This window comes from Humulus lupulus, chromosome 4 (genome assembly GCF_963169125.1).
Source record: "Humulus lupulus chromosome 4, drHumLupu1.1, whole genome shotgun sequence".
NCBI classification, from domain to species: Eukaryota; Viridiplantae; Streptophyta; class Magnoliopsida; order Rosales; family Cannabaceae; genus Humulus; species Humulus lupulus.
The window spans coordinates 68,797,976-68,821,878 of record NC_084796.1 but is presented as its reverse complement, the minus strand read 5'-3'; the positions used below and the strand labels follow the sequence as shown (position 1 = coordinate 68,821,878).

Below are 23,903 nucleotides of genomic sequence, written 5' to 3'. Positions count from 1 at the left end.
AACAGCTCAAAATAGAAAGAACAATTAATGACATTAAAGATTAAGTTTCCTGAATTTCAATTCTTGAGCTGCACGAAAATATACAATCAAATATTCCAGAAATGACTTTGGGTAAGTACTGAATATTTGCAAGATATAACTTTCCTTTATAATCAAATCGAGACAATATAAGGCTAAATAAGGAAGCTAATATAATATGAAATTCACAAAAAGGGAAAGTGAATTTCCGAAAATCACAATAAAGGGAAACAGAAATTGATCTTTTAATTAAAAAGATATTTCTATAAAATATGCCAATTGTAGGATTTACAATCTCCCCCTTTGGCAATTTTATAGACAAAACATATCTATTTTTAAAAGATCCCTGCAAAACACAAGTAAGTGCTTAAAATCACAAGAGTCACAAAATGACTCCCTCTCCCAAAATGAATCAAAGCATAAGATAAAACTGTTAACAAAAACCAATGAGAAATAGTAGGTCAAACAACAGAATCAAAGTACCAAAAATATAGTTACTCTCTCCCCCCCTCGTTGTCTAAGAAAATGCCAAAGAACAAAGGAAACTAAACCAAAAGAAAGACACATCTAGTGTTCTTTTACAATTATCAAAATCAAATAAAAAAAGATCGAAAGGAACTGTAACCATCATGGAGCAGGAGAGGTGGATGCACTGATAATGGCCAACGAAGCAAGAATTTGGCGCTGAGTATCCTCCATAAGAGTGAACCGGTTAGAAAGACTTGTAATTCCTGTCTGGACAGAAGCGAGATCAGTCGGGACAGCAGGAGTGTCAGTCACAACATTGCCAGAACCAGAACCAGCTAGATTAATGCCTTTGGCCTTAGCTGTGGACGGAGCATGGTCATCTTTGACAGTGAAGGTAGGACCAACCAAAGGAGAAGTCAAGGTCTCATGGGACTTCTTCAAAGGATGCTGAGAATCCAAAAGTTTGTAAATGACTTGTGGAAACATCAAGTGTTGACCCTTGTGTTTGGCACCACTCAAGGACATGATTTGATAAAATATAATAGCAGCAAGATCAATTGCGACTCCAGTCCCAATTTTGAACAATAGAAAAGCCATGTCTTGAGTGATAGTAGAGGAATGAGTGATAGGAATCCAATTAAACAATGCGAATTTGAAAAGAGCACCATAATAGTGAGTGAGATCTAAGACTCGTAGAGAGGTGCTTGGTTCCCACACCATAGCTTGACCAACCAACTCAGACAACACTTGATCCTTTGCAAACTCAATAGAATCATCAATCTCAACAGGAACGAGATTGAGAGCTTTAGCAATTTCAGAAGGACCAAACTTATACCAATGTCCCCTAACATACACTTTATGAAACATAAAAGAAGAAGAACAACTCATCATTCAAATTTGCATAAAATTCTTTAACAACCCGAGGCACAAACCCATCAAACCCAGACAAGGATCGCAACCAACCCCTTTCCTCTAAAGTAAGTAAAACCCCAAAAACACGATGAGGAGCAAAAAGGAAATTACGCTCACTAATAAAGTGACGATGCTTATAAAATTGCATGTTCTTCTCATTATCATTAAAATAGAAAGTAAGAGAATGAGCTTTGAAAGAACCTGAGGTACGGACAGGAGCACCTTTTTGTTTAGGGAGTTTGGAAGACAATTCGGGAAATGCCAATGGTGTGGTGCCTTTTGGGTCAGATGCAATAGGAGAGGCTTCTGAGGGGTCTTCTTCAGATTCAGTCTCCTCCGCCAAATCATCAAAAGGAACATCAGGATTTGGCTCGGTCAAGGAAGGGTCCAACTCAGGCTGAGAGTCTTCCGTTTCAGGAGAAACATCCTCCGATGAGGTGAAAGGAGGTGGGTTGATTTTTGCCTTCAATTTAAATCGGGATAAAGGAGATGAATCAGAGATGGAGCTAGTACCTTTTTTTGGAGCCACTTTGGCCTTCTTGCCTTTCTTTGTTCCAACAGCTTTGGTCTTGCATTTGCCCTTTCCCTTGGGGGTCAAAACATCAGGGGATAACGACGATTCAGAGTCATGATCAGATGGATCAGACACAACTTCAGTGGAGATTGATTGGGAATGACTTGTAGCCAAGGCGGGTTTGGCTTTTATTTGACCTTCGGAAGAGGCGAGTGGAACCGCTGAGGCTTGGATTGGCTAAGCATCCGGGTTGGGAAAAGTAACTCCTTTACTTGAAGCTCCAAGAACGGTAGATCCTATAGGACCCGAAAGAGCAAGAACCTTCTTTCTTGCTGTGTTTTTAGGTCGACGGCCTGTAGGAGGCGAGACACCAGGGATTGATGCTGGGACGGGAGGAGTGGCAGTGGGAACTGACTCAGGAACTGTCTCCTACTGAGACTTCACAGATTTGGAAGATGAACCACGGCCTCGAGTCTTCATGGCTGCTAAGAATGAAACAAGTGAAACACACAAAGAAAAAACCCTAAACACTTTGGTTATAAGTGAGAGAGACAAACAAGAAAACACTGAGAATGAAACAACCAAAGTGAATATGAATATATAGAGTATTTGGTGCACAAATGAGGCAAGATAAAAAATGGGTAACCGGATTTTATGTGATAAATGCCAAAATATCTCCTTTTTAAAACAAATTCTTTCACACCTCAAAATTGGAAACTTTTTGAATATTTTAGAAAATATTGAGATAAAACAAATAAATTGCATCAATTAATTTTTCAAACTTTTTTTTAAGTACACAGTTCAAAACAGATTTTATTTTATCAATTTTTTTTATTATTTTATTACAAAATTGCTGAAAATAGAGTGTAAATTTCCATACCATATGTGTCTATGTAAATGCCAAGTCCTGTTCAAAAGAAACAAGATAACCATATTTTTCACAAATTAGAGAAATGAGTTATAATTCAAATACTAAGTGACCATAATTCGAAAAATATACCAATCACAAAACATATTCGAATTAATTCATTATATGTATGAGTCTTACAACCATCTTACACAGTCTAGTCAACAGGTATGTGTGTGTGCATGTGTAATCAATTTTGCGTTTCTTTTTGGCCTTTTAAAGCTAGGGTCATTGCCCATATTTGGCGATTGTAGAATTTTTCAAATTGTAACCATAATGGAGGCTATAACTCTTATACTGATGGTAGCCCTTTACACTAGTAGAGTATTCTCCAATATAATTGCTAATTACCTGGTACCAACTTACTTAGTGTCGGCTTTCACACATCAGTATAGGTAGCTCTTTTCCAAAATGGAGCCTAAAAAAGAAACTGGATTAAGGAATGATCATACAATCATAATGATTTGATAAAATATAAATTGGATGGTTTATAATTTTTCAAATATGGTTTTTTTATTCCAAACAAAGTATAAGACTTATAACGATCATTTTCTAAAATACAAAAAATATGCTCATCAACTTTCTTCCAAACAGGACAAGAGATTTACACAAGCACATATGCAAGGCAAGATAATCAATTTATTGGCAATTTCAAATAAAACAAACCCCCAAGGATTTCCTGAGGGAATCGAATCTGACCGTGTCTAAATCTTTAGTAAAAATATCTGCAATTTGTTTGTTAGTCTCAACATATTCTAAAATCAATGTTTTGTTTTCAACAAGTTCCCTAATAAAATGATGACGAATGTCAATATGTTTGGTGCGAGAGTGCTGAATAGGATTTTTGGAGATATTAATAGCACTTGTATTATCATAAAAAATGGTTAAAGTTTTAATATCAAACCCATAGTCTGCCAACATTTGTTTCATCCACAAAAGTTGAGTACAACAACTTCCAACAGCAATGTACTCAGCTTCGGCTGTTGACAAGGAGATGGAGTTTTGTTTTTTACTATGTCAGGAGACCAAATTGTTTCCTAAGTAAAAACAACCACCACTTGTACTTTTGCGATCATCAGTGTTTCCTGCTCAATCTGCATCACTATAACACACAAGGTTAGAATTTGTTTCTTTGGAGTACCAAATGCCTAAATCAAGAGTATTATTGATGTAACGAATAATTATTTTTACAGCAGTCACATGAGACTCCATGGGGTTCCCTTGGAAACAAGCGCACACTCCAACACTGTAACTGATGTCAGGGCGACTTGCAGTTAAGTATAGGAGACTCACAATCATACTCGTGTAAAGAGTTGGATCAACTTTCTTCCCATTCTCATCTTTAGATAATTTGACCGTAGTACCCATTGGAGTTTTAGCAGGTTTAGATGCATCGAGTCCAAATCTTTTCACTAGACTTCTTAGATACTTGCTTTGTGAAATGAAAATTCCCTCATCTGACTGCTTCACTTGAAGTCTGTACGCGCTGAATTTCCCTCGGGCTGATTAGCAAGCCGAGCTGCGGACTAATCTTGATTAATCTCATGGATACCCCCAAGACCGGAGCTTCTGTCATTAGCTCGAGGAAGCCCCAAGGGCTCACCTTCATTGCCCAAGATTGGAGCAGGGACTCTGAAGGCCGAAGGTCGAGTCAAGTATGCAGATCGTGGTACGAGCTGGATATGGAGGCTATGACCCTTTATGAAGTCAACACACGCAAGCTAAACGTGCATATATCAGGCCTCACGTGTCTGATATGCTCCTAACTTCTCGGACACGCAGCAGGAATGTGTGTATTCAGACACCCACAACTGGGTTGGGCCGTGCGGCCCATTATCTCCTTACCTATCGATTTGACCACACTTGTGTGTCAGGTTTAGGAATTAATCATGAATGTCACAGAATTGATATGACAGGCAAGAGGGTCACGGGATGACCTTCTTACCAACGTCCAGGTGCCTTCTCCTATAAATATGGAGATCCTGGGAGTTGATAAGGGGTTGGTTGATTGATCTCTTGTAAGAAACACTCTGTAATCAAATACCCAGTATATATCAATAATAGTGACTAGTGGAGTAGAAGGATTTTAACCTTTGAACCACTTAAAAACCGTGATTTGAGTCACCTTTTCACTCTCTAAGATCATATATCTGTTACGGTTCTACATTTAGCACTAATCCCTTTCTCTTCTTCTCTTAATTATCTGTTGGCGAAGAACCGCGTCAACAAAGTCCTAAGAAAAAATTGAGTTTTCCTACCATGCTCATCTCAAACTCTTCCTGCATTTGTTTCACAAATTCCTGCACTAGAGAGTCATTAGTAGAACCAAACACTATATCATAAACATAAATTTGTGCTATCATAATATTTTCATCAACATTTTTGATAAAAAGTGTTTTGTCTACTCCCCCTCTCTTGTACCCCTTTGAGACCAAAAAATGAGTTAGTCTCTCATACCTAGCCCATGGGGCTTGTTTCAGCGCATACAAAGCTTTTTGCAATTTAAAAACATGATTAAGATTGTATGGATCCTTAAACCCTTTGGGTTGTTCCACATAAGCTTCTTCATTCAAAAATCCATTTAAAAAGGCGGATCTTACATCCATTTGGAACAATTTAAAACCAAGAACACATGAAATAGCTAGTAATAATCTTATGGATTCAAGTCTTGCAACAAGGACAAATGTCTCATCAAAATCAATTCCTTCAACTTGAGTGTACCCCTGTGCAACTAGTCTAGCTTTATTTCTTATTATGGTCCCAAATTCATCAATTTTATTTTTAAATATCCACTCTGTACCTATAACATTAGTATGACTCGGTCTAGGGACAAGGATCCATACCTCATTCCTTGTGAATTGATCTAGCTCTTCTTGCATAGCATTGATCCATGATTCATCATTTAAGGCTTCCTTCACATTTTTTGGTTCCAAAGTAGAAGTAAAACAAACAAATTGAACCAAATTTACATACCTCTTTCGAGTGACCATACTCTCTTCAAGATTTCCCAAAATAAGATCAGAAGGGTGATTCTTTTTTACTCTAGTTGATGGTTCTCTTTGAATAGAGTCAGAGGAAATAACTGGATTTTCCTTTTCTATTTTCCCAGTTGTTGTTTCGACAGAATCAGCGTTTGATACATCAGTAGTGGCTGTTGTCGCCTTCGAAGGTTGTGCTGTCAGATCTGCCATTTCTTTATGATGTTGAACATCAATGAGCCTGCCCATTTCCTCCTCATGAGAGTACTCAGAAAAATCTTTTAAATAATCTACAACTACATTAGCTGATTCCATAATAGTTTGGGTTCTCATGTTATAAACACAATAAGCCCTACTATTAGTGGAATATCCAAGAAAAACTCCCACATCGCTTTTGGCATCAAATTTGCCCAGATTCTCACGATCTCTAAGAATAACAACAAAATACATGAAAATAATTGACATTGCGTTTTCTACCTTTCCAGATTTCATAAGGAGTTTTCTTTGTACCTGGACGCAGAAAAACACGATTAATTATGTAACAAGCTATATTAATTGCTTCAGCCCACAATTTCTTTGTGAGTTTTTTGCTATTTAGCATAATTCTGGCTATTTCCTGCAAAGTACAATTTTTCCGTTCCACTACCCCATTTTGTTCAGGGCTTTTGGGAGCAGAAAATTCATGCAAAATTCCAAAAGATTTACAATATTCATCATAAACAGAATTTTGAAACTCCTTACCATGAACACAAATTTGACTTATGCTAATTAAGTTGGCTTTCAGCCCATCAACAAGAAGCACATTTTTCAGTTTCGGTAACCCTTCAATGATTAGAGTACCTTTACCTAAAATATTTCCTGTCATTCCATCCCCAAATGTTACTAATCCACACTTCAAGGATTTGAAGTTGGTAAGTATGTTGGCATTAACTGTCATATGTCTTGAACAACCTCTATCAAAGTACCATGAACTAGATGCATGCATTTTATGATAGGTAAAGGTAGCCAAGCAAACAGAGTTAACTTTCTCAACCCATATTGTTTTTTATTTTGAATTTATTTTGGTCAAGAATTGATTCGTACTACCAAAGTGTTTAACATAATTCGTTTTAAACAAATTTAACAGAGAAAAACACTTAGGTCTTATGTGTCATTTCATCCCACAAAAATGACAAAATTGTCAAATTGTCCTTTGAATTTCTTTTTGGAGAAATTTTCTTTGGTTGTAAACCTGTTGGAACAGATGACAACTTTGTGGTCTCCGCAGAGTGACTTGTTCCTACAAAACGGTTAGTTGGCACAACAGTCAGATAATTCATAGATTTTACAAAAACTGTTTTTCTTGAGGATTCAGATCCATTAGATCCTAATCCACTATAATCACCAGCCTTTTTTCTTGTAGAAATAATATCATCCAATATTCCAGATCTAGGATTAAGCATTTTGACACCTTTTTGCAAAAGATCAATTTCTTTACTCAAAGAATTAATTTCATCATTTTTGGAAGCAATAATCATCTCAAGATCTTCAATTTTTTTAACAAATTTTTTATTATTGCTAGCCATTAGACGATTCTCAGAGCACACTTTCAGCCATTGATCATACATTATTTTATAAGACTCTTTCCTCATCTAAGTCAGAATCATCAGAATCAATGTCAGAATTCTCATTATTCTGAACAGAATTATTAAGGCATAACACATCCTTGTAATCAACTGAAGAGAAAACCGTACCTTTGTGAACAGAGGTTAAGGAAACACCATTTTCCTCCCCATCACTCTGTTCAGAGTCTTGATCACTCCACGTGGCTGTCATGACTTTCTTTTTCTTTAAGGTATTTGCACACTCAGATTGAATGTGTCCAAATCCTTCACATTCCCTGCACTGAATACCCTTTTTATTAGTCTCAAAGGGTTTAGAAAAATTACCTTTGGGGTTTTTGGATATGGCCTTTTCGTTTCCCAATTTCTTTATGTATTTTTGAAAAATTTTTGTCAACAGAGCCATCTCATTATTCGAACTTTCCTTCTTTTCTTTAGAAGATCTCAAGGCAATAAATTTCTCATTGATTTCTTCTGTCTTACCTTTTTGTCTAATTTGTTGGTTTAGTTCAAAAGTTCGGAGTGAACCCATCAATTCTTCTACTTTTATTTTTTCTAGATCTTTTGCTTCTTCAATTGAAGTTAGCTTCGTCTGAAACCTGTCAGGGAGAAATCTAACAATTTTTTGAACCAAAACATTCTCTTCAAGTTTTTCACCAAGAGCAAAATATTCGTTAGCAATATCTGACAATTTCTCATAAAATTCAGCGAGGGTTTCATTTTTAAATTTTCAAATTTTGTTGTGAGAATAACAAGCCTAGAGCGCTTGACATCAGCAGTTCCTTCAAATTGAGTTTGAAGGATTTGCCAAGCATCTTTGGCCGAAACACATGAAGAAATAAATTTAATGTAACCTTCACCAACACCATTAAAAATAGCATGTAGTGTTTTATTATTGTAACTGGATAGTTTATCTTCAGCATCAGTCCAATCAAGTTCAGATTTTACCTTAGTTACATCATCACTTTCTACTGGAGGAGTCGAACCACTTAAAACAGCTCTCCAAGCCTTTTCATCTTGAGATTTGATGAATGCTCTCATTCTAACTTTCCAATATGGATAGTTCGAATCATTGAGTAAAGGAGGGCGAGTTGTGGAGCCTCCTTCTGTGAAAAAAGACATTGCAAGAATAAGAACAACAAACAGAATAAACCAAGATCACACTCAGAGATGAGTGACCTGCTCTGATACCAATTGAAATTCTGTTTTTAGTAATTACCAAATTAATTAAACCATGCGAATTAATTAAAGTGCAGAATGGTAATTAACTGTTTAACCAGATTGCAGTTCTGTCGGGACAAAATCCGAACTTGGCACGACAGAAACTGAACACAATAAAAAGACAGTGCAAAACAATAAAGAACACAACGAATTCTCACAAGGTTTGAAAACCCTTTCAGATAACCTACTCCTTGGGGCCACGCCCAGAGAATAAAACCAATTAATAAAGAATCACAAGTACAAAATATTGACTTAAACAAAACAAGACTCCCTCTTGATATTTTCTGCAACTTTGTTGTACTTCTCTTCACTAATTTGATCTTGATTGAAACACTCAACCACTTGAACTCCCTTCAATGGCCAGCGAGTGCTTGCATCCTCCCGACGTAAGGCTTGTTAAAAATCTTCTCCCGAAGACTATAAAAGTTGTGTTCAAATTAAAGTGTGTATTCACTCATGAACGTGGTATAAACTCACCACAAAAACTAAACACTCATATTTCTACAAGATCACGTGAATACTATGATCTTGAATATAAATAAGGAACTCTCTCAAATATTATAATACACTCACAAATTATGCATCTAAGATTTCACTTTTCTCACTGCCTTTAGAGCCCTATTTATAGAGTCCTTTTTCGTGCTCATAAAGGTTGAAAAAGAATCTCCTAATAAAGGCAAGAATAATTGAAGATATTCTTGATTGATGAAGAGTTTCCTTTTTTAGAAGATGCTGATCCGACATATACGATTTTGGTGGGGACAACTCAGACCTGTGTCAGATAAAAAACAGCTCAAAATAGAAAGAACAATAAATGGCATTAAAGATTCAGTTTCCTGAATTTCAATTATTGAGCTGCACGAAAATATACAATCAAATATTCCAGAAATGACTTTGGGTAAGTACTGAATATTTGCAATATATAACTTTCCTTTATAATCAAATTGAGACAATATAAGGCTAAATAAGGAAGCTAATATAATTCGAAATTCACAAAAAAGGGAAAGTGAATATTCGAAAATCACAATAAAGGGAAACAGAAATTGATCTTTTAATTAAAAAGACATTTCTATAAAATATGTCAATTGTAGGATTTACACTCTCCAACTCATGGTTGGTCCAGTTTCCCTTTGCCTTTACATGCACCAGATAGCACTACCACCAAATAACCTTTTCCACACCATATCATTATAACTCTATTGAAAAGTATTATAATAAGTAAATTAATTACAAAAAATTAAAGAGTTTGAAATGTATTATAATAGCGGGAAATGAAAATTAGGCAGTAGCTTTTTGGCAAAAGCCCACTAAACCTGAAAGCTTTTCTTTTTGTTTGAAGCAAAATATAAGAAAATGTATTTTGTTCGCTTTTTTCCACTTCCATTCTATTCTGATATATTCTTCTCATCCCCATTCTCAAAGACTCTCTTCGCTCCAGCAGTCACACATTCTCTATTAAGTACTCTCTGAAATTGATTAGGTAAATCATCTATCTCTTTGTTATGTATTAGGAATTAGGGTCTATTTATTTATTTGTAAAAGTGGGTTTATTTATTTATTCTCTCCATTTTAGCTTTAAGTTTTCTCCTGCATTGTTTCTCTTCCGATTGTCTCTGCCATCTCTCCTATCATCTTCAACAACTTTGATTATCTACCATTTTGTATCTTCTCTGGCACCATTTGCTATCCAGGTAAGGCCTTTGTTATGGATTGGACTTTTTGTTTTTGTTCTTAGGTTTTCTTCTTTGCTTGCTTTTCTATTGATGTTTGAGTTTTTGTTCTTACATTGTTATTGTACTACTTTAATCAGACATTACGTTATGTATTATGGGCCATCTAAGAATAGACTTCTTGGCTGCTTTAATCCATGTCTAGATCCATCAATTCAAATGTTATATATATATATTTATAAATGCATATATATACAAACATTTGCTTTCAATATCCTCCATCAAAGTTTATTTATTCTCTTGTGCTTTACTCACAGTAAATGTCTCTCACTGCTTCTATATACTTATTGCTTTGGTTTATTACTCTTATTGTTATATTTTCTATTTGTGATTTTATGCCTCGATTTTCTTATTGCTCTAGTTTATTACTCTTATTGTTATATTTTTCTGTTTATGATTTTAAAGAATTGAAACCATAGATGTTGGGTATTTTGTATTTGGGTTTCTTTGATTAATATATATTCCTTCAGTTACTGCAAGAGTTTTTAATTTTTCATTGGGTTTATCAGGTGCTTTGAGTTATATTATTTCATGTTTTTATATTTGCGATTCATTTTGCTTAAAGTATTTAGTTTTCTTGTTTAATTTATGATTGGTTTTATTCTTTCAATCACCATTTTTTTATTCTCTTTTTGTGATTTTGGAATTTCGTGATGTTCAGTTTAGCTTTGGGTATCAATATGTTTTCATCTTTCATTAGTTTAATTGTGTTGCTTTTGGTATCATTTTTCTAATTTTTAATTACAGACATTATACTTGGTTGTATAAAATGTCGTATTTTAATTACACCCATAACTTTAATATCTTAAACTACAAATGATATCTAGGAAGTTTGCCATTCTTTTGGATTTTTTTTTGTGATAAAGTCTAATTTGCTAGAGAAGTTTCATGCTGAAATAGTTTTAAAATATTTTATAAACATAAAGATTTATAAACGAAGTGAAGTGTGCATACTCTTTGGTTTTGTGGGACTTGACCAATATTTGGGTAAAACATTGATAAAGAGTTTCTTCAATCTCAATATTTTTTCTAGTTCTTTATATACATATAAATATTTATATACGATGAAAGCATGAAAGCAGTGAGGTGTTAATGTTACTTGATTCTTTATCCTTGCAAGTGAGGTGTTAATGTTACTTGATTCTTTATCCTTGCAGTATGACCTTTTTCGACATTGTGTTTGAAATGAACAAGTTGCAGCAAATGATGGAGATTTAAGTAAATTTAAGAAGCTACAGGACATATCCTCATGATTCAGGGAGACGACATCAAGCTTTGGTATGTATTGACATCCTCATATTTCTTAAACGATAATATTGAGGATGTCGCGGTGACAAATATACACATATAATATATATATATATATATATGTGTGTGTTTTCTCTTTCTTTGGAAGTTCCATGTTGATTAGTGGGTGATGGCTAAATTTTTTCCAGTATATGTTTATTTTTTCTATATTATATTAGACCAACCTTTCGTTTGTTCTTGCTGTAGTTGAATTTAACCATAATGAAAGTTCACACTTGCTGAAGCTGATATAAGGTGTGCATTGAAAACTTTATTTGAATTTTACTATATTTCTCAACATTATAGCATATTATTTATTGATATAATGCCCCTGTAATGACTTGACAAATTTAGATAGTTTCCAACAATGAGTGATCATCTTTTTTTTTAATTATTATTTTTATTGTCTATACCATTAGTAGTGGTCTTTATTGAAACTTAATTATGCAAGTGTTAAATTAAGGAGTTTTTTATTTATTTAGTTTTTACTTTTTTATTAATGTTTTCATGTAATTAATGCCTCTGTAATGACTTGGCTTTATTTGTTCAACATGAACTCAGGTAATAAATAAAAATTCTAGACTATATGTTTTCTTTCTTGTCATAACTTTCGTAATCACTTAATTTATATCCTCAAAAGAAAACAAAAGTCATGTCAATTTTTAATTAATTTCTTTTTCTCTCTAGAGTTAATTATGAGAAAATTTAAAAGTTCATAAATATTATTTAGTAAAAGAAAAATGTTTTGTTCTACTTTACTAAAGACTCACTACTCTATTAGATTGTAATAACTCTATATACAGGTTCTTAAAAGCCTGAGAAATCCATTATATGTTGGTGTGGATGAATATAATATGTGTGTAGGGTATATGGTGATTAGTGGCTAGAGTAAGCTGTGGGTTAGTAGTGATAGTTATCTTATTGATGGGATAAATATGTAGATATAGTGGAGAAGTCATATATAATGGGCTCTTTCATTTATATTTATTTACACTTTGATTTTTCTTACACTCATATTTACCCTACATAAAGCTATTCATAATAGCTATAGAGTCTTTTAGAAATACTGATTTCTATAAATTTTAAGTGGGTGTGGAGGAATAAAATGAGTGTACGTATATGATATGGGTTGTGATAACTATCATTATTATTAATTATTATATTATTCATGGTACAACCATAAAGATGGTGGAGAAGAGTATAACGTAATGGTATCTTTTATTTTTATGATTTTATTTGGAAAATGACTTTTTTATTTATGCTTGTTTTTTCTTACACCACCATAAATCATTAAGAATAAATCGCTCTGAGAGAGTTAATGATGTATTTTTATATGGCTAATTTTATGTGAGGACGAAAGCATGCACTGTATATGTGAGGGCAATGAAATTAAATATAGGTTTGGAATTTCAAGAATGCTGAATTGTTTAGGAATGATTGATGTAACAGAACTGATGTAGCATATATGTATTAGAATATTCTAGAACTTTAGTTTGTTATATTTTGCCTTTTTATTATTTTGTCATTTTATTAGATTTATTGTAATGGTTATATAAGCCTAGTGGAAAGAATGTAATGGAACTTTAGAATTAATATTTTGAAATAGAATTTTGAGAGTCTCTCATATTTGGGGTATTCCCCATATTTGCCATGGATTTGGCATGAGCTTTGCTCAACAATCCAATCCGCTGCATCATTTGGTATTCAGAGCCTCGGTTCTTTCTCGAGAGGTATGATAGCCATGGATGGCGTTTGGAGTCGTTTCGATGTCGACGAACATGAAGCGGAAGCCTTTTGGGCGGATCAAAAACTTGATCGGATGCGAAGAAGAGATTTAGCTCAATGTCGATCCGAGAGAGTTAGAGATTCAAGCGACGGAGAATGGCGACTTCAGTGGTGGAGTGCCTGTTGGAAAAAGCTTATACAAGATCTTTATTTATTTTCATGTATATCTAATATTAAACAAATTAATACAAGATAACCTAAAACATGTTTCTAAAATTGAATTCAAAGAGAAACAAATAATATAATACTTACAGTATACGCAGCGGAATTAAGAGTCCTTCCTTCAGTTTCTCTAACTCTTGTATCCTCTCTGTCGCAGAGTATTATCAAGAAACTGAACCGATCTTCTATTTTCTTCACAATCTTCCAATGTATCCTTAGAACCACCTAGACTAGTGTGGGCAATTCTCAACACATGAGATAGATATAGATAGAATAAGAGAAAATAACAAAGAGGCTTAGAAAATGACTTGTGTTTAGAGAGAATCTAAAACTATTAGAAAATCTGACTTGTGACTTATCAAACTCCTTATCAGAAATCTTATGTTTTGACTTCTCTCTAATCACTCCTTTTATAGACTCAATTAGGCCATTTAATTTAATTAAAAAATCAATAAAATAATAGCTATTTTTAAGCCCTAGGTCGAAATTATCATGGGCTATAGGGCCGTGAAATTTCCCATTTGATTATAAGTCCATTGGACTTAAAATCAAGGCCTGTATTATTTTCTATTGATTTAATTAATTAAATAATTATCTAAATCCTTTATCAAATTAATTATTTATAATTTGAACCTTGATTTAAACTTATTTATTAATTTAGATACCAATTTATCTTAATTAATAAATATGTCATAATTTCTCTTTTCTTCTCAAAATTACATAACTCTGTGAAACTATCCAAAATTGACCTGGTCAACTTTGATAATTCTAATTAATGATTAAATCAATTAATTGAGACTACCTAGATGATTTAATCCAAGGTACAATGGGGAGCATGAGCCTATGAAATCAAGCTCCAACAAGTTATCATAAATCTAACAAATAAATTTACTAACTTATTAATTCCTCGTGACTCCACTATAGACTTGGAATTGCACTCTTGAATTCATAGAACGCTCTATAACAAATATAGATACGCTATTAATTATCCATTTTTACAACCATAATTGTCACTCAATCATCTATAGACGGTCTACAATGAGATAGGACTAAAATACCGTTTTACCCCTCATTGAATTTTATCCTTAAAACACTTAGTTCCTTGTAAATGATATTTCAGTAAACTAATTTAATTACTGAAATGAGATCTCTATCATTTAACTCCTTGAACCAAACTAAAAGGAAACCATCGTTTCACTTCTTCATCAGAAGCTATAGAAGTTCATATCTATGATTAACACTCCCACTCAATTATACTACCGAGTTCCCAAGATGTAAGTATGGGCTAGTCCATAGGGTAAGCTGGTAATGAACAAGTCAAAGAACTCAAATAATACAATTAGTTAGAATACTAACCACTCAGAATTGAGATTGAATTGACCTATGGTAAACTAAATGATATGACTAGAATAGATAATAATGGTATGTTTACTTATCTTATCAACTGTCAATATCGGTCCTGTCCGATGTAACATATACATTCGATCTTATCTACTTTGCTAATGTTCTGGAAAGAACATAACACTGTAACGTGTAAGTAGATCATATCGTAGATTGGCAAGTCAGTGTAAATCCGGTGCACTGACTAATCTTAGGACTAACTTATTTTGAACATATAATCATATTTATATTCCACTGTGATTACGTCACTATAAATAAGATTAGCTATATGCTCGGGATTTAATAGAAGTTTATATTAAACAAATAATCATGAAAATAAAACATGTGAGCAAAGTGATTGACCAAGTCAAAAAATAATTTCTATTCTTTTATTGATAATAAAATGAGATTACAAAGAATTTGAGTTTTAATTAGGGCATAAAACCCCAACAGTGCCCACCAACAATCGTATTCCCCACCTTTATCTTACAGGTATTGTTCATCATCACTTTCACCTCCATTTTCAGTTTCATCTTATACTCAGTACCACCACCGTGACCCTTCACCATCACCATCACCACAACTGTAACGCCCTGGTTACCCCAGAACAGTTACGGTGAACAGTGAACCGAAAATTTGACCCGCTACCCAAGTCCTTTGGTTAAAAAACGTGATCTAAGTGTTATTATTAGGTTAAGGTGAAAAACTAGTAAAAAAGAAAGCATATATTTCATTAAGTATATAAACTGCTCATGAGCCATTCAAAATGTGTTACAAGTTGTTTATAGTACAAAATGGTCGCTACTGTTTCAAATTTACAATCCCTGCCGACCTAAGCGGAAAAAATAGGGTAAACTCCCTAGTCTCTCTGAGAACTCCTTGGCCATGGTGGTCAAGCGGCCGCATATGTACACAACACCACCTAAGCTATCCACTCAAGGTTGGGTGAGCTTTTCTTTCCTTTACCTGCACCACATAGCACCCATGAGCCAAGGCCCAACAAGAAAACACAATATAACATGATATAATATCAACAATGATCGTAACAATTATTCAAGACTTTCAGTTCAAATGAATAGGTGACAGTCGCAAAAGTCACAAATATGGGGACAGCTCCCTTTAGCCATGTGAAGATAGGATCACCAATAGATAAGTGAACATTTCACTAGCTTTTAACAGGATAGGTGCATGGTGAGTAGTCACCAACATAACCTTCCTCATGACTCTAAGGTCATAACTGTGGAACATCTTTCCCTAGCCATGTGACAAGCAGTCACCTGGGCCTTATGCCCTGGCTCTCAGTAACTAGTCTTAGACTAGCCAAGCGCTTATAAGTTCATCGACCTTAGGGTCGGTCCAGCATTAATGCCATGGAGCCATTTAATGCTGATATCGATTAGATCTAATCTTTATTCGGCCCTGCGTTTAGAATGCTTATGCCGTTTCTGACCTTTAGGTCAGTGTCCCTGACTAGTCAGTGCCATATACAAGTAATCAACATTCACTAGCATTTAACATGCAATCTATGTCCACATATATTAATCAACATGCCTCAATAACACTCATGCATGTCTTATACATATACAGGGTGCAACTGTATTCATACACTGTTTTCTTACCTCTGGTTCGAGTGACAATTTAATATAAGAACGACCCTTGAGAACGATCAATCTTTTAGTTCCTTGATGGTCACCTGGTCATAACCAAGATATAGGATTCATCAATGAAAATGATAACAAAGGGTTCCCAAACCAAAACCTAGCCTCCGAGACATCGAATCCTACTAAACCGGGTAGTAGGATCGATCCCGAGGCCTAAGGCTTGAATCCCCAAGCTAAAAACACATTTCTGGCCAAAAATGCCCTTATGGGTCGCGGCTCACCCCCCTGACAGAGCCATTTTCACCCTAGAAACCAACATAGGCCGCAGCTCACCATAGCCATGCCGCATCCCTTTACCCAAACCAGCAAGCACCAGCTTGTCTTCCCCTGCGTTTTCCTCGAACCAAACCCTCAAACCAGTTCCAAACCTCTTCCAAACACTCAATCCAACCCCTAAACATCATCTATATCAAACCCTCATCAAAACCCAAGTTAAACATCAATCAAAACTTCCATTTATCCAAGATATCCTCAAGAAAATCATAGGCTGAAATCTAAAAGAAAACAGAGTAAAACCAAAAAACTTATGGTTGAAACTCACCTCAAACTTGAGATTAAATCCCCTTCAATGGCTGAACCAACTCTATAAACTCAGCCCCTTGATTTCCTAGCCTGATTCCTCACTTTGAGCTCAAAAACTCCAAATGTGAAATGAGAGGGATTGATGTACGAGAAGGAGAAGTAAAGGCTCTGTTTTGTTCTGTTTTCTACAGCCAACTAAAGTTTCATATACATCCAAACCAAATGACCTAAATGCCCCTAGGTCACTTAAGGTTTCTAAAGTCATCCCAAGGGTAAAATTGTCCTTTCCAACCTATACCGTTAATCATAATTAACGCTCTCCAATTCCCGCTAATCTTGATAATCTCCAACACCAATAATTCTTATCCCGTTACCCTATAATTCCCGGTAACACTCTAATCATTAAAAACACCCTGAGACTCACCCCGAGCCCCGAGCTTAAGCCTGTTATGACCAAACCGATAATTTATATTCAAAGACCGTCTCATGCCGATTAACTTGAACCAATTCACATTATAATGTGGCCTCACAATATATCATTGACATGCAAACAAATATACAATTATGCCCTCAACAGGCCAAATTACCAAAACACCACTGTAAACAAATGTGGACCCACATGCATGCGTTTAATATCATATTATAATATAATTCTCATAAACATCCATAAATTAATTTAATGGCATAATTAAATAGTTATGGCCCTCCCGGCCTACTAATCTAGCCATTAAACCAAAATAGGAATTCCGGGGCATTACAACAACCTCACTCATATTCATCTTCCTCTCATTCTCGGTACCGCCATTTAAATCACCATACTTCAAACTCAGACCCACCACCACCACAACACTACCGTGAACCCCCACAACCACCACCATCACCTCCATTTTCTTCTTCGTTTTCTTCTCGGCACCATCATCATCCCCACCTCCCTTCCACTCACTACCGTGAATCACAATCACCAAATTCCCATTCCATTTACCCCGATCATCAATCCAGCTACACGAACTCAGATTCATCAATTCCTCTTTTCCAATCTAGTCTCCCTCAGCATTATACACACACCATTTCTCAACAAGAAAATCAATACCCAATCCCTATCACTCTTTCACCCTCCATCGGCCATCATCACCACCCTAAAATTCTAACCCAAAGTAGCCCACTATATCACCATGAACTTCGTACACACCATAATCATTGCCAATATCTATCAACACCACAAACCCATACAACCCAACACGTAAGACACATTGAACCTGCCAAGCAAACTCAGTTTTCACAGAGGCATTTATAACAAAGACCAGGCACAAGATCAAAGTTATATGATAGAAAATTGTATCCATGGTCTTTTATTAAGAGAGGGAGAGCTAGATAGTCATGGGTTCGGTAACAATGGCTACCCATTCGCGTCTTACAACGCCAACAGCCCAAGAACGGACCTCCATTATGCACGAACGGTGGCAGAGCTCGTCGTTGGCTCTCTTCATTCTACCACTGCAACGGCTACTGCTCCATCTCTAAGCAGCTATCCTCTTCTTCGTACAACCCTAGCACACGTGGGTTCCCATGTTCAGATGGGCCAAAATTGTGTTAACCCAAGCCCAGCCCAGGATAACCTTTCCTCAAAGCATATTCCACCAAAAGAAGGCCCCACTATTCCCTTCAATACTAATTTAAAACCCAAGCCCGTGCAGCACATTCCACCATCATTTAATTTAAGGCCCACTTTGTCAAAAGCTAAGCCCACAACAATTGCTTAAATGAATGTATTTTTAGAACAATGGTTTCATTTTGAGGAAGTTAATAATTCTTTTGGTGTTGATTTGGAAGAAACGATTGGTTATGAAAGCAAGAATGCTCAAGATGATCTTATGGCAGATGTTGATATCATCAAAATTGAAGATCCAACAGAGAAATTAATTTTTGACAAATTAGTGGTGAAGCCAAAGTTTGTAATTGACCAATTGGTTGATAATCTTGGTATTGATTTTAGGGGCTTCAAGACTAGAATGGCAAGGCGACGACAATGGTGGATAGCTTGGAATTCTTTATCATTTAGATTGACTCTCTCTTTGATACCATTGTGGCTTTGGAATGAGCTTCGAAGAGACTTTTCTATTGGGGTTTACCACTCTCACAAGTTCAACAATGGTGTTGTTTGCTTCAATAGTTCGAGCTTCCTTCAATCCTTATGCAGCCTTTTGTGTGTTTCAATTTGAACTCGAGGTCGAGTTCTTTCATAGAGAGGGTGAATGATGTAGCATATATGTATTAGAATATTCTAAAACTTTAGTTTGTTATATTTTGCTTTTTTATTATTTTATCATTTTATTAGCTTTATTGTAATGACTATAGAAGCCTAGTGGAAAGAATGTAATGGAACTTTAGAATTAATATTTTGAAATAGAATTTTGAGAGTTTCTCATATTTGGGGTATTTTCCATGTTTGCCATGGATTTGGCATGAGCTTTGCTCAACAATCCAATCCGCTGCATCAAGAACTTATAAGCTAATAAAAGATTTAAATACATGAGCTATTAAGTTGTCACTTTTTATTTATTAGTTACGTTGGTTCTAATAATATTTTGGGCTGCATGTTTATTCTCAAATGTTTTAGCTGGTATATATATATATTTATACGTATACACACTAAGTGATGTACCATCGAATTTACTTATAGCTTAAAAGATTTTTGATTCAATTTACAATTAAGCCAAATATCTTGGAATAAGTTTCTTATGTGCTTACCTAATTAGTCGTTTCTATAGTTGTAGGCTACATCTATTTACATAAACATTTTTTTATGCATGTAACAAGAAACAAGGTATGGCTTTTCAATCTTAAAACTAGCAACTCTATATTAATATGATGTCTTTGTGCCTTTTTAGAGAAACCTCTCGAGAAGGAAAACCAAATGGCAGCGCAACTCTAAAGAAGAATACTACTTCTAAGGTCTGATTTATTCAAAATAAAAATAAGTCTTCTTAGTAGTGCCATATGCTTCTTTAGCTTTGAGTTAGGAAGATATATATATATATATATAATTTGTTGTGCCATCTTTAGCATTTTTTTTCCTAATCATGAGCTTTATTTAGAATTTTATTAATGAAATATTCTATTTTGGAGTCATATCAACTCTCACATATGTGCCAAGTATTCTAATATTGGTTTTTCTAAGAGCTTTCAATTTTTGAAACTATAATTTCTGATAGACATTTTAAATGCCATATTTTACATTATATAATTACTACCATTGAATTTTTTGACTTAATGTTTTTTTGGAGCTTTCCAAAACTTTCTCACAAGGGATAATCTTGCTGGATGACTAGTCTTATCTTGCCTAAATATTGGCCCTTTGTGTTGCTGCAAGTTATAGATAAAAGCTCACTCGCAGTTTTTTTACAGGATCATCAACCTTCTCAAGATTTATTGGTGTAGACGAACCAAAAGCATGTATAGGCACCAACAGTAGTTTGTTGGCTCATTATATGCTTGTATTTGTCTTAAACATAATTCTTGTGCATAGAACCAAGACTGTATGCCAGATTCTACAAGCAAAATGTAAACCAAGATTTGATAGTGATGAATTTGAAGGATATGTTTTGCTAATAGTTGGTAGATGATAACATGTGGCTTTCACCTTTGAATATGTTAAATGATCTAAGACTAAGATTGTTCTATTGTTTGTCCATTAAGTTGATTTTGCACAACAAAATAAGTATTATTTAATGAACCATATTATGAATCTTATTACTAGTATCTTCCAATAAATTTGTTTCATTTTAAGGACTTAATAAGCATATTTAATTAAGCATGTTTTAATAGTAATAAAAAATAAGTATTATGTAAACTAATATATAATAACAATTCAAGAATATCAATTTTTTTAAATAATTCAAAAAATGTGTTATTCTATTTATTACAATAACACTAGATTATAAGCATAAAATTGTGTTAGACAAACTATGATATATAATGTAGAAAATGTGTTATTATAAAGTGTACCATAACACTAATTTATAAGTACAAAAAAATGTTATATAATTCAATATAAATAACATAATGAAACACTTATCTATTTATTAAAATAACATAACAAAAGTATTATTGTAGACTATACCATAATACTTCTTTATAACTATGGAAAAGTGTTATGCAAAGTGCTTCGACCTACTATAACATTGCTTTTTTAACACATAAAAAAATGTATTGGTATATATTTGATATTACTATTTTGATCTTATTGAAAGTATTTTTTCTTATAGTGTCGCACCCGTGAGCCAAGGCCCAGCAAGAAAACCATAAATAGCAAGCACATATAGCAACAAACATATTCAATCAATCTTACTCAATCAGTTCAATTAAACAACATAATACAAGCATCAAACTAGCCAATGGTAAACATATAATCTCAAGTTCATATCTATCCAGTTACACAATTGTTCAGGGTTGGTACGCTTAGAAAGAGCCCTCTGTTTACCTAGCTGACCCTGGCTCACTTAGGCTAAGCTACATTCAGTACGCATATCATCAGCCCGGCACCCTTAGGCCGTTCATTCTCATATATCATAACAATCGTACAATCACATAGTACACGCATTCAGATATTGGGAACCTCAGTCTCGTTCACAACCACAAGGGTGCAATTTTCTTACCTTGAATCCTGAGTGGAGAATTAAGAACGGTCCCGAGCACGATCCTCAGTCCTGAGCCTTAGTAATAAACCTAGTCACAGTGTCAATGGGTGATCATCAATTCATAGCCCAGATAAATGTTTAGGAAACAATAACAAGCCTTCGGGGCCTCGAATTCTACTAAACCTGGTAGTAGAAATTGTTCCAAGCGCTTAGGTTCAAACCCCCGAGCCTAAAGACTAACCTAGGCCAAAGTTCCCTACACGGGCCGCGACCTGGCCTTGAGGGTCGCGACACACCCCAAGTTAGAGGTGTGGCCCTATGCCTTTGGGGGGAGGCGGGCCACGACTTGCCCCCCTAGGGCCGCGGCACACCCTCAAATCAGAAAGCCATCCCAGGGCATTTTGGACATGCGGTCCGCGACGCCCACGAGCTGGGTCACGGTGCACCCCCACAAACCCAGAATTTTCTGGGTTTTCTTAGCATCCTTCCCAGCCAAAACCTCAAAATTCAACTTAACAAGCACCCTAACCAAAAATCAAGCTCAGTTATGAGTCTATGACTCTTAATCACATATCTTAAATGTAAAACCTCAAGAATCATACTGAAGCTACTACCCAAATACAGTGGTAATTCATCACCAAATATTCAACTTAATTACAACCTAATGATCTAAATTTCTAGAAAAACATAAACAAGACTTAACCTCAATTGTTGCCTGAATCCTCAAAAGCTTTCTGCCCTCTACCAACTTTAAATTCCTGACTTCTTAAGATTCAAATCCAGATTTTCCCAACGTAGCTCAAGCTTTTCTCCTTCAATTTCCCTTTAGCTTCCAAGTATAAGAGAAAGAGAGAGAATTCGTACAATAGGAAAGATAGAGAAAGAGAGTGTAGGACTTTCTAGTGCTTCTAATGAGTTGTGGTCAATCCTAGAGCCTCAGCTAAACCCAATCTTTATCCCACAAAGACTAAAATACCCCTTAATTATCACAGCCCTTCCTATTGCTTCCAAGGGCATAATAGTCATTTATCCCAATTCCCCATTAATTCCTCAAGTGTTCCTACCATTTACCAATTAATCTTGTCACGCTCAACTAATTACCAAATACTTATTCATTACTCAATAAATCCCAAAATATTCTCTAAATTCCCAAAATATCACCAGGCTCCCCTGAGCCGGGTATTTAAACCCCATTGTGACTATTTCGCTGATCCGCTCACTAGGACTGTCTCTAGCCATATACTGCAAATATATCCACATAATAATGTGGTCTCAACCATTTATCACAAATAATCACATTTATGCCTTCAACGGGCCAAAATTAGAAATATGCCCTTATAAACAATAAAGGCCCACATGCATATTTAATACTCATAAACATGCATATAACATACTCACATAACCATATTAATCATGCATGCCACATAGTCACACATTTAACCAATTAAACATACATATATATATATATCCAATTATGCCCTCCCGACATGCTAATCAAGGCACTAAACCATATTAGCAATTTTGGGTCGTTACATAACTGGCCAAATTGATTATTGCAGCAAGGTATAAGCTTGGAAGTATGCTTCCAAGGCAGATTGAATCATCAGCTGGCCAGGAAGATCAAGGCCAGAATGAGAGACAGGGTCAGGATAATGACCAAGGTCAGACCCCTCAGCCAACTCCTGAGAACTGGCAGTAGTTGCTTGTTGATTTGCAAGATAGGGTATTGAGGTAGGAAGAAGGAATCTTCCTCCTAAGACAACAACATGTTCCTGCAGAGAACATCTTGCTAGAGGCACCACCTGTTAGAGGCTGGGAATAAATGGGAACCTCTTTATGAAAGGTTCAGGAAACAACACCCCTCAATCTATGAGGGTAGTGTAGATTTGGCCAAGGTCGAATAGTGGATGAGCATGGTTACCACCATCCAAGACTTTATGAGGGTGGTTGGTAATGAGACGGTGGCCTGTGCCATATATATGTTTCGGAAGGATGCCCGAATTTGGTGGGAAGTGATATCCCAGACCAGAAACATTAATGCCCTGGATTGGGAAGAGTTTAGGACTCTGTTTAATGAGAAGTACTATAATGATGCTGTTGACTGTGTTTTTAGCCAACGA

General features: G+C 35.2%; 1 long non-coding RNA gene across 2 annotated transcripts; it reads left to right on the top strand.

The window, feature by feature from the left end:
* The first annotated feature begins 9,942 nt into the window (after positions 1 to 9,942).
* On the top strand, positions 9,943 to 20,736 carry LOC133829009 (uncharacterized). Of its 2 annotated transcripts, XR_009891452.1 has the most exons (6): positions 9,943 to 10,099; positions 10,193 to 10,310; positions 11,507 to 11,627; positions 11,844 to 11,891; positions 20,035 to 20,098; positions 20,552 to 20,736. It is a non-coding gene; the product is annotated as an uncharacterized LOC133829009 (long non-coding RNA). The 2 variants fall into 2 exon arrangements; XR_009891453.1 differs by lacking the exons at positions 20,035 to 20,098; positions 20,552 to 20,736 and having other exon boundaries at positions 11,507 to 11,916.
* Positions 20,737 to 23,903: the final 3,167 nt, after the last annotated feature.